Raw genomic sequence first — 12712 nt, 5'->3', positions numbered from 1 at the left:
ATATTTCTCAAAAAGAGGCCTAGAGATGAAGAGGTTAACCTAGACCACTCCAAAACTCCCCCCACCTCCCAACCCGTCGAGAACCCCAGCCACATACCTTTAACAAAACCAGTTTAAATAGTAAGGTGCAAAAACAGGTGTAAATTTGAATGAAATGCACAAAACTTAGAATTATAGTGATCCTTTCCAGCCTTAAAACCCAGCAGACAGGTACAATTTTTATTTTTTTTTTTATGTAGCCTCACCCATCAGTAACGTTCAATTGAGTCCGAACAGAAGAGGGGTCCAGAGCAGGTATGTGCAGAGGGCGGAGCGGGGGTGGGGGGGTGCTTGAGCACTTGCTCCTTGCCCCCAAGTGCCCTTTTGGTCAAATTTTTTTTATTTATGTATTTATTTATTTTATATTTATTTATATTTTTTTTGGCATTATTATTTCCTAAGCCCTCTTCTGACACATAATAACATGTACTAAAATTATTAGTTTTTTTTGTTGGGGTTTTTTGTACAACATAATAAGCCGGTCACCTCATAGACATAATATAAGAGTAGACCCCGCATTGGCCGCTCCGGCGCAGGAAATACAGCGGCCATCTTGGAGCGGTATACCCTCCTACTTTGTTCAATCAAAACAGCAGAAGATGCCTCAGCACTGAGGGATATTGTTGTTCTGGTCGATGGATTATTGATGTGAGGGCTCCACAGACAACATTTCACAAGTAAGATGGACATATTATTGTGTATATATTGTGATTAGAATATTACTTTACTGTATGTCCACCGGCGAGATACCAGCTAATATTAGCTACAGTGCTTGGTGTAATTCGGGTTCAGCCCCGCTATGAAGGCTAACTGAGATTCTGTAAATCTAAAAAAAATAATTATTCTCTAACATTGAGTTAGGTTATCTGACACAAGGGCCTATATTAGAAATGAAACAATATAACACATATTATAAAACTTATATTATGTGTTATAACATTCACCGGCAAAGTTTACACAGGTGGTAAAGACTATTATTTATATCTTTAACTCTTTCAAAAGTAAGATACATCCTAAATCTTCCGTTTTTCTTTTGAAATTTTCCTAAAGACACGATGTGAGGAAGAAGAGGGAACTATCTTTAAAGAGAGACGGATTCACTGCAGCACGGATGAATCTCGCATCGGATTTTGGACTCGTCGGCTGAAAAACATACATATATATATATATATATATATATATATATATGTATATATATATATATATTGTTAGCAGAATCATTTTTAGGCACAGCGTTCAACGTGACACCATGAGACTCACTCGGTTTGGCTTTCGTGTTGTTCCCCCTTTGTTTGAAGGACACACCCTTTATTGTACACGAGTGTGTTCAATTAGACAAGTCATGTGATGTGACACAATAATCCAATAATGATAAAAACAACAACAAATGAGAGCACAAAACATTCATAATGTCAACACCCCCACTTGCTCACATTTGGGTAACTTCCTCTGACTCTTAATATTTCAACCAAAATATATTCATGATACACCAAACATAAACATTTCATACTTCCTTAACTTAATCTTTGTTGCTGGTTTAGTTAGTACATCTGCAACCATTTCATTGGTTGCAGATGTACTAAGTACTCTGCAACCAATGAAATGGTTGCAGAGTACTCTAGAAAGACTTTTTCTTCATTTACAACTGATCTGACAAAATTATATTTAATATCAATATGTTTACATCTTTGTCTATATACAGGATTTTTGGCTAAGGATATGGTACCCTGATTGTCTTCATAAATCTTAGCTAAATATTCCAGACCATCCATGTTGAACAACAGTTGTTTCAAGTATAAGCCTTCCTGTACAGTAGCAGCTAATGCCATGTACTCTGCTTCACATGTAGATAGAGCTACTGTAGGCTGTCTTTTGGTCTTCCATGAGACTAACGGACCATCTTTATTTAGACTCATACAGTAACCTGTTGTACTTCTTCGATCTGATACATCACCTGCCCAATCAGCATCACTGTATGCATATGTAAGTTTATCACAGGCACCCTTTTTAAAACATAGTTCTTTATCTTGTGTACCTTTTAGATACCTGCAAACATGCTTTACAGTATTCCACTGCTCTGCGGTTGGGTTTGCAAAGTTCTGTGCCAGTTTACTTACTACATAGCTTAAATCTGGTCTTGTACATGTTGACAAATAGATTAAGCTTCCTACTGCCTCCCTGTATTTTCTGACATCACTCATTGCTTCAGCATTATCAGCATAGTTGAGTTTCTGCTCACAAGGGGTAGTTCGTGGCTTACAGTTCTGCATGTCAAACTTTTCCAATATTTTCCTCACATACTTCGACTGTGACATTTTAATACTGTCAGCATCTTTCTCAAAGTCAATGCCAAGAAAATGTGTCAACTTTCCTAAGTCCTTCATCCTAAATTTGGATGCAAGTTTCTCTTTTACATCTCTAAGGATATTCATATCACTGGCAGCAATAATCAAATCATCGACCCATATAATGATAGACACAGTTTCAGTATCGGTGATCTTTGTGTCAACACAATGATCAGCAGGGTTTTGAACAAACTTGATTTCACATAGGTAGTCATGCAACATTTTGTTCCAGTTTCTGCCTGACTGTTTAAGTCCATAAAGAGATTTTTGCAGTTTATACACCAGTCTTTCATTTTCTTGAGATTCCTTCTTGTAGCCCTCTGGTTGTTCAATATAAAGTTCACATTCATTCAATCAATCAATCAATCTTTATTTCAGACACAAAAGAGGTCCATAGTAAAAAAAAAAAAACAAGAGAAAAAAGAAAGAAAACAAAAAGAAACATGACAGTCACTGAGCCACAAATAAATGATGACGCCAAAGTTTCCACAATCTTGAGAAAAATCTCACTGTACTAAAAACAGGGTTTACTAAAATTGCTATTATATTATTGCATGACACGGATAATCTACACATACATTTATACATGAGATTCCTGAGCGCAGCTGCACATGTGGGAACAGCCTTATGTGCAAACATGTGGCTAGCACTGCTCCATCTAGGCACTTTGAGTAGGAGCCTCAGGCCATCATTGTATGCCACATAAAGTTTGTGCAGGCTACTTTTTTTGTATCTTCGCCATAGATGGGCTGTGTAAAATGAAGTGCAAAAAACTTTAAAAAGAGCTACCTTCACAGAGGATGAACACATACCAAACTTTCTGATCAGAATATTAGCCTGTGCATACATCATGCAATACTGCCTACAAATGTCACGATCATCAGATAGGTCATCAGTTATGTAATGTCCCAGATATTTAATTTCATTGCATATATTGAGGACAATGCCAGATAAAGAGAAGTCAGGGGTTATCAGATGCTTATCTGCTCTACTTCTAACAATCATGACATTGCTTTTCTTAGCGTTATATTTGACATCAAAATCACATCCATATTGGGAACAGACCCTTAGTAGTTGTTGAAGGCCAGCACTATATGGGCATAAGATTACCAAATCATCCGCATACATTATGTGATTGATTATGTGGTCACCAACTACACAGCCTGTTTTACAACAATTCAGGCGGTTTGATAGTTCATCCATGTAGATGTTAAAAAGGTAAGGGGACAATATACTTCCCTGCCTTACTCCGTTACCAACATTAAACGAGTCAGACAATGTGTTACCCCATTTGACATACATTAATTGATGACCATACCAATAGACCATAATTCTAATTAGATATTTGGGTACACCTCTGCTTTCTAACTTGCAGAACAATTTTTGATGATTCATGTGATCAAATGCTTTAGAAGCATCAATGAAGCACATAAATACCGTGGTGTTGTGCAAATTATACAAATCTAAAATCTCCTGTAGCACAAAAATACACATGTCTGTACCATGTTTGGGTTTAAAACTGAATTGATTATCAGAGGTCAAAGCAAACTCTTCCAGCCTATTTAGTAGGACTCTTTCAAAAACTACTAGCTAAAGCTATGGGTCGGTAATTCTCCAAGGAGCTAATCTTACCCGCTTTGTCTTTAATAGTGGGTACCAGAATGACAGATAACATTGATTTAGGTAGCAGACCATGTACTAGACAGCCAGTGAAACACATAGAGAGTAATGCACAGAGTTTCAATTGGAGCATGTAAATATGCTGTTTTTACATCCATCTGGTGAACAAACATGTTCTCCTGTGCCACCTTTTGCATCAACACTCTGATGCTCGTCATGCTAGCAGTTGGTGAAAAGGTTTCATCATAGTTCATACCTTTCTTTTGACTGAATCCTTTAGCAACATATCTAGCCTTATATTTGTCTGATCCATCACTATTCTTTTTGATTGCATACACCCATTTACCCCCCACTACAGCTTTACCCTCAGGTAAGTTGGTGAGGGAAAAAGTAACATTGTCCATTAATGACTGCATTTCCTCATCCATTGCTGTAACCCACTCTTTTGCATTCAGATGTTACAGCTTCTTTGTAGGTTTGAGGTACTCCACTTATCAGTCTGTAACAATAATCAATGTTAGCTATCTGCTCTTCATCATCAATGCTACATACATAGTCATCCAAATAACCTGGTTTCCTTCTTTCTCTGACAGGGTATCGCCTCTCAGGTTCTTCATGTTTTGTTGTGTGACTGGTACTCGCCATTGGCTCTTCTTCTGTGCTCAGTTTATGGTCAGAAACATTTACTGGATCAGCTTCTGAAGTTTTGGTTGCTCTGGGACTAATTCTAATCATATCATCATCATCCAAAGTTACATCCATCTCATTTTTATCTCTGGATACAAATTCCACAAGCCTGTGTTTCTAGATTTTCCCTCTGTTTGGATAGTAGACCATATATGCTGGACTGTTCTTGTCATACCCTATAAAAATGTCTTTTTCACACCTTGAATCCAGCTTCCCTTTCTCTTGTTTGTAAGTGTAACAAACGCATCCAAACTTGTGCATCCTAGAAATGTTAGGCTGTCTGCCCGTCAACATGAAGTAAGGCGTTTGCTTTGTGCGATTATTAAAACATCTGTTTCGTACTACAGCAGCTGTCTGAACTGCATATGGCCATAACATTTTTGGTAACTCACCATCGATTAACATACATCTAGCCATGTCAAATAAAGTTCTCCAGTTTCGTTCCGCCGTACCATTTTGATGAGGAGAATATGGTGCTGAGGTCTTGTGTCTGATACCATTTCTGCTCAGTAATGCCTGATACTCTTTTCCTGTGAATTTTGTACCATTGTCTGACCTCATACATTTAATCTTTCCATGTGGAGCCATGTCGGCAATAAACTTTTCAGTAGCTTGTACTGTTTCACTCTTGTTTTTCAAAAAGTATACAAAGACTGCACTGGAATAAACATCTGTGAAGGATAATATATATCTGTGACCATCTTTAGATATTGGGTCTATAGGTCCTGCTAAATCTGTGTGGACCATTTCTAGTGGTTCTTTAGCTCTTGCATCTGGCTCCCTGTTCCTAGTTTGAACAAATTTTCCTTTTGTGCAGACTTCGCAATATGGCATTGGTTCACCTCTCCCTTTAATTTCCATGCCATGAACAACATTTTCTAGCTTCAGTACATCTCTGTAATTGCAATGTCCAAGAATCTCATGCCAACTTTGTAAGTCATAACATTTTTTACACTGATCACCACATTCACTGTCCATCATTTGTAAGTAATACAATTTGTTACATACGTGAATGGGGAACTTGGTATCGTCTCTGAGAAGAACGTTCTTTCCTTCTTTGAAGATCACCGTTGCTCCGCTGGATGTTGCAGCTTTCACTGAGAAGATGTCTTGGGGATATGAAGGGATGTATAATGCGTTCCTCAGCACCGTTTTAAGACGTCGACCTCTGCTGTCGATCAAACACACTTCCGCGTCTCCTCGTTGCTTAGCAACCCCAAAACACCTGGATCCATCAGCCAATTCCACGCAGTGCGTCTCTGCCTGGAAACTTTCATCAAGCTTCCGAAACTTCCTGATGTCGGTGATTATGTGCGACGTCGCACCAGCGTCCACCATCAGACCTCTCCTCTTGATGTCGTCCACTCGCATGTCAGCGTCGCTCACCCGGAAAGCAAACTCTTTGTCGCCGCCCGTCTCTTCGGCTACTTTCCGTGCGTTGTCCCCTTGTTTTCTCCGTCTGCAGGTTGCGTTACTGTGACTGTTATTCTTACAGTAACTGCACAACTGCTTCCGCTGGCAGATTCTGCTTATGTGGCCTTTCATCCCACATTTAAAGCACACGATCTCAGAACTTCCTGCTCCAGGATCATTTGCATCTCTTGGTGCGCACTTCGTGCCTGGATGTGCTTTAGCTTTCATCACATTGTCCTCAGATACTGTGGCACGCATATTTTCAATGTCCTCAAAACTTCTGAGTTTAGTCTTAAACTCTGCAAAAGTCAACATATCACCATCTTCGCTTTGAGTGATATAAATAGCAAATGGCCTAAATGTCTCTGGAAGTCCTTTCAGGACCATGGCGATCAGAAGTCCGTCGCTCAGCTCCTCACCTGCACTCCTTAAAGCGGTGATCGCTGTCTCAGCTCTGATGATGTACTCAGTAACCGACTCACAGGGTGATTTCTGCAGTGACGTCAGCTCAGTATACAGGTTAATCACTCTGGGCTTTCCTTTACCGGCGTAATGGGCCCGCAGAATTCCAAGCGCCGCACGTCCGTCGTCTGCCGCGTCATGCATGATAAGTGATAGACTCTTGTCATCCAAAAACTGAATGAGCTCTGCATAAGCCTCAGCGTTTTTCTTCGCGTCTTCCTCTTCATCATCGGAGGGGCTTGTCAAATTGTCTGTTTCAGCCCTTGCAATCGAAGATGTCCTAAAAACTTTGTTTCCCATAGTTCGTAATGTTTCTTGTCTCCATCAAAGAGAAGTCTTGACCAGCGGCTGTGTGCCATGTCTTTTTCTCTTCTGTTCATTTTCCTTGTTTACTTGCACAACAGGTGTTCACTGTCTGTCGGGACATTCACCGGTTTCTTCATTGATCCTGGGCCCAGAACCTGTTAGCAGAATCATTTTTAGGCACAGCGTTCAACGTGACACCATGAGACTCACTCGGTTTGGCTTTCGTGTTGTTCCCCCTTTGTTTGAAGGACACACCCTTTATTGTACACAAGTGTGTTCAATTAGACAAGTCACGTGATGTGACACAATAATCCAATAATGAAAAAAACAACAAATGAGAGCACAAAACATTTATAATGTCAACATATATTATTCACCATTAATCATTTGTGCCGTTATTAATCTATTTATTAGTGTTTGTATAGTTATATCACATATTGATATTACTAAATTATTTATTAAATAAATTATGAACGGCTATGTGCTTTGTAATATGCTCTTCATACATCGATATCAGAATATTCCATTCCTATTCTATTGCTATAGCCACTAAGCATATTTAAATATGATGAACTATGTATTAAAAGCATACTTAAAAAATACAATTGTTTATAAATGTTGCTTTGATAGATGTTTGAATATAGTTTACAGTAACTAAAAAGTGTGTTATGATCGATTAAATGCGCTGATGCGTCAGGGCCCAGCTTAACGTCAGCTGATAGCCCCGGGTTCTCAGACAACAAGGAGGGAAACGGTAACACATCACCAAGGGAGAACAATTCAATTAGTTTGTTTTCTTTTATTCCCCAACTGAACAAAATGCTCCGTTTTCTTTTTGTGAAAAACAATAAAAATATTAAAATGTTCAAATTTTAATATTTTAAAATCCGCTGCTCAGCGATCGCTGAGCAGCGGATGTTTTATCTGTCCCAGCAAGGGTCCCTGCAGACAATCAGTGGAAACGTTACTTACTGACCAGGGCAGAGTTCCCCCTCTGCCCGCTGACGGTCCGACACGTCGTTCCCACTGATTGTGTCCTCTGCTGCCAACCACTGGCTCGTTCGGGGTCGCAGTCCTCCGTCACGAACCTTCCTGGATTCCCCTTTGTTTCCTCCTTCCCCAACACGAAGTCCTCTGCCTTTTAAAATCCACTGACAGCGTCTTGCAGGTTCCAGGTACGCTGCCTACGGGCACGCCCACCCCGCGCAGGTGACTGGCATCAGCTGTTAGTTCTCGGAGTGAATTAAAAAAAAAACATGCAGCGAAAACACTCAACAATAAAAACCTATGGAAGCCCATTTCCGCCATGAAAAAAAAAAAAGACCAACAGGAAGTCATAATTATGAGATTCAAAGTCATAATTTCGACTTTCAAAGTCATAATTATGAGATTCAAAGTCATAATTTCGACTTTCAAAGTCATAATTTCGACTTTCAAAGTCATAATTATGATTCAAAGTCATAATTTCGACTTTCAAAGTCATAATTATGAGATTCAAAGTCATAATTATGAGATTCAAAGTCATAATTTCGACATTCAAAGTCATAATTTCGACTTTCAAAGTCATAATTATGAGATACCGGAGCAGTTGGAGACAAGCCTCCTTAGAATAACAGCGTGCTCCAGCTCCCAGTTAAATATGATCCTAAATCCAAGGTCCAACCTTTGCTACTGCGTTAAGAGTCAGTAAAAGGTAGGTTCGCCTTTTTTGATTTTTGATTTTGTTTAGATTCCTTCGTTTTGAATGCTTTTTGATCGTGTGGTGCTATGTACATGGTCGTTGTTTTAGCAACATGAGCTAGCTGCAGGTTAACCGTCAAAGCGTGCTAACCTTGTTATAGCATATTTAACAGGGTTTTTTTTTTAAGTAGTCCGTTAATTAGATTGTTTTTATTTCAGAGTGCGATAAGAAGTTTGTACTCCAAAAATTCAATAAGTTAATGTGTATAATTATTTTGTAGCATAAATACAAGCAATAGCTAGTAGGTTAAAACAAGCTCCACAGCTTGTTGTATGCACCTTTTGTTATGCATAATGTGATTCACTATCTTTTCCGTTAAATTGTTTTTGTCGATACATAGGCAAGAGTAAAATATGGAAGTATGCATCAGTTTTCAAACTGTTTTCTTAGCAGTTTCATGTACACTTATGCTAATGCTGGAGATCTACAGCTTTACATTGACAATATTTATAAAAGCAATTCAAAATAAGAAAAATTGAAAAACAAGGAACTTAAAAAATCCCCAAAACAGGCAGGCCCTGTTGAAAATTTTAACTCCTCAACTTTACTCAACTTTCAGGATACCTACAAAAGAGACAGAGGAGGTTCCTTTGACCTGAACCTAAGCCTAAACAGAGGTAAGTTGCAACTCTTGTGAAAATCCAATTTATCATATTATCTGTTTAAATGAAAGTAATTAAGATCAAAACTAAAATAATTCTGATGATGTTCATGCACTTGACTCTTTTATAAAGATGGGAATGTCATTTTGAGAATTGTTCAACCATTGAAATATTTTAGGGGAAAAATGTAAACAGAACTTTCAGACCTAAGCTCTACACTTTACCATTTAGTTGTGGAGACACTGGTAGATTTTTCTTTATTACTTTTATGTAGTTTCTTTGTGTATTGGTTTATTATTGCAGATCTGTACAGCTGTTTTGTTGTCTATTGTCTTTATTTTAGCAGGAGCTTGAGTCTGAAATGCAGTTTCTATCTGTCTTGTAGGGTTGGACAATAAATCAGTTATATGTATCACGATACACACGTGATCAATATCAATAGATAGTAAGTCTGACAGAATATTCAATAGAATATTCTCTGAACTCTGATCCAGAACCACATACCATTCTGAAGGATGTAGGCACAGTCAAGGCTTCTCAACCTCTCAAGGCTAGCTCATCTAGGTTGATGGCATCATTTAACTCACTGGTGAACTAGCAACAAGCTGTTGAGTAACTTGCGGAGCAGCAGTTTTATGTTTCACCACTGTGCCTCATAAATGTTTTTTAAAAACATTATGGTGTGAAAGCTGTGGATAAAATGGGAAAGGTCACATCACCAGTTTGGCAGTATTTCAGATATAAAAAAAAAAAAAAAATTGATGTAAAATAATAAAAAAATGCTTGTATCGTGAAATGTTTTTCAGTAATATCATTCAACCCTATTCTCATGTTCATAATACATTTTTTGCAATGTTATGTTTTATTAGACATTATTCATTAGTTATTGTGTGTAATTGTCACAGGATGGATGAGATATATGACTTCTTAAAATCATGGGATGTTTCAGAGGAAGTCATACGACTGCAAAAGGATAAGGTAGCTAGATTGCTAAGGAAATCAGTACATTTAGAAGTTATCATACAACACAGACATGGTGACATGTCTGTGTTGACATGGTGAAGACATGGTGAAGACAGATCAGTTTTATCATGTGGCTGTTTTTACTGGGTTTTCCCCCCCATTTTTATAGGTTAAATAACTGTTTTAACTTTTGTTTTCTAGATTGACTCCAGTGTCCTTCTGCTCATGACAGATGAGCAGCTTAAGGAGTATCTCCCATCTTATGGTGACCGACTGGCACTTCTCGGATATTGTAGACGAAGGGAAAATGATCCTGCTGGCCGGAAATCAAAACTTTTTGACCGATTGAGAGCCAAGATTTCAAGGAACAAAGGCAACGTTCAAAAGCAGATCTCAGAAAATGTTAGCATCAGAAATTCTCAAAAAAGTGTTCGAAAAGTTGAGATAGGATGGATGAATTCTCGAGATGGGAAGTTTTTTCAAGTTCGGACAAAGAAAGGTGGTGGAACAAGAAAAATTTATGTTTCAAAGGACTGTAGAAAAAATGAATTAATTGAAAAGGCAGTGGGTTTGTTTTTTCCGTCTCAAAGAAATTCACATGGAAGAATTACAGATTTTGAGGTTGACATGACAGATTTCCAGGAACATTCACTTGATGAACATATTACAGTTGGAGAACTTTATGAGCAGACAAAACTACCTGTTTTGCGTTTTTACCTAACAACCAAAAAGAAGGACACTGGCAGCGACTCAGAACCAGACAACCCCAGTGGAAATAACCAAGACACTTTAAGGTTTTCTACTCACTCTCAAGTTTGCACACCACTGACTCAATCCAAAGCACCAGACAGCATTGATGCCATATACGTTGGAACCAGCAGTGTCCTGACAAACAGCAGCAGTGATAATGTTCACCTAGTTTACTCTACTGATGACATGGGTGATTTGTCCAATGTCCAAGAGCTAGATGCAGGAATCAATGGGGACATTTTAGAAGACAGTGGCACTGTTACCTTTTTCACAGGACACATTTCTGACACAGATAGTCTCAGTCTTGATGACACCCTTCCTCTGTCTCCACAGCCATCTAGTCCAGTGCTTTCTTCTTCACAATTTGATTCTTTGAACGAGCCAATTGTTCATAGAGAAGGGATTAAGAAAATCCTTGTTCTTCACCGTGGCCAGATCCTGAAAGAACTAATTTCACATTTTTGTGATCCAGGTGTCACTCAGGAGGACATATGTATTCAAGTGGTGCTCCCTGATGGAAGGCGAGAAAAGGCTGTTGATGATGGAGGAGTTTTGAGGGATGTCCTTTCAGAATTTTGGAAGGACTTTTATGAACAGTGCACAATGGGCAATAACTTTAAGGTGCCCTACCTGCGTCATGATTTTGGACAGCAACAATGGGAAAGCATTATAGCGAATTATTGCCTTTGGCTGGCAAAAACAGAAGTACCTGCCTATAAAACTTGCTCCAGTAATACTGGAACAAGCAGTTCTTGGTTCTATAAAGACTACTCTTGTTGATAGCTTCTTAAGGTATGTTACAGAGTACGATCGGATGGTGTTTGAATCTTGCCTTTCAGATTTTCAGAGTGTTGACAAAGAAGAGCTTCTGGAAATCATGGATATCCATAACTGTCGAAGAGTATCAACAGCTGATAACATAGAGCTACTACTTGAGGAGCTTGCCCACCAAATGCTCATTCAGGAACCTGCCTTTGTTATTGAGCAGTGGAGCACTATCCTTTCCCCGCTGAGGTCAGAGATGGAAAGTATTACAACTGCATATGAAAATCTCCAGCCAACATTAAGAAAGGTTTTACATTCAATTGTATATCCTGCAGTCATGAATGCACAGCAGAAAAACATCAGCAAATATTTAAGTTCTTATCTCAGAGAATCAGACTCACAACACCCCTCACTTTTTCTGCGGTTCTGCACAGGATCTGATTTGTTTCTTCAAAAAACTATCAGTGTTAGCTTCACTCAACTTCAAGGTATTCAGAGACGGCCAGTTGCCCACACATGCGGTTGCTACCTAGAGTTGCCAGTTAATTATGATAACTATCCAGAGTTTCGACACAAAATAAACAAGGTCCTAGAAAGTAGTGTATGGGTGATGGATATAGTCTAACAGACTTCAGCTGAAGAACATGTGAGTTTAAGGAATCTTTGGTAACACCTTATTTGAAGGGGTGTGCATAAGACTTGACATGATGTGTCGAGAAAACTGGCTTGGAAGTGTGAGATCTCTCCAGGTACACGCAGAAAACGGGGTAAAGGCCTGAGAAATAACAGTGATCTTGTATATTGATTTAATGATGATTAAAGAAGTGAAATACAAATTACATATGTGTGTAACAATTGTAATGATTGATGTTTTTGTAATTACAATGTCTGTAATGTATAATTGGAAATATATACTCTGTATTCATGATCAGTAGTAACGGTAACAGCTTAATTGTTGTATATTGTTAATGATTTGAGAGGACACACAAGTCACAGAACAGATAAAGAATGGGGAAGTA

General features: G+C 38.5%; 1 pseudogene; it reads left to right on the top strand.

Annotated features, from left to right (window-relative positions):
- Nucleotides 1–9579: 9579 nt before the first annotated feature.
- LOC148159847 (uncharacterized) lies at nucleotides 9580–12318 on the top strand (annotated as a pseudogene).
- Nucleotides 12319–12712: the final 394 nt, after the last annotated feature.

The sequence above is a fragment of the Poecilia mexicana genome, unplaced genomic scaffold (genome assembly GCF_051168715.1).
Source record: "Poecilia mexicana isolate PSO_F unplaced genomic scaffold, ASM5116871v1 scaffold_5, whole genome shotgun sequence".
Lineage (NCBI taxonomy): Eukaryota > Metazoa > Chordata > Actinopteri > Cyprinodontiformes > Poeciliidae > Poecilia > Poecilia mexicana.
The sequence above is the reverse complement of the archived record's forward strand: the minus strand, read 5'-3'. Positions and strand labels throughout refer to the sequence as shown.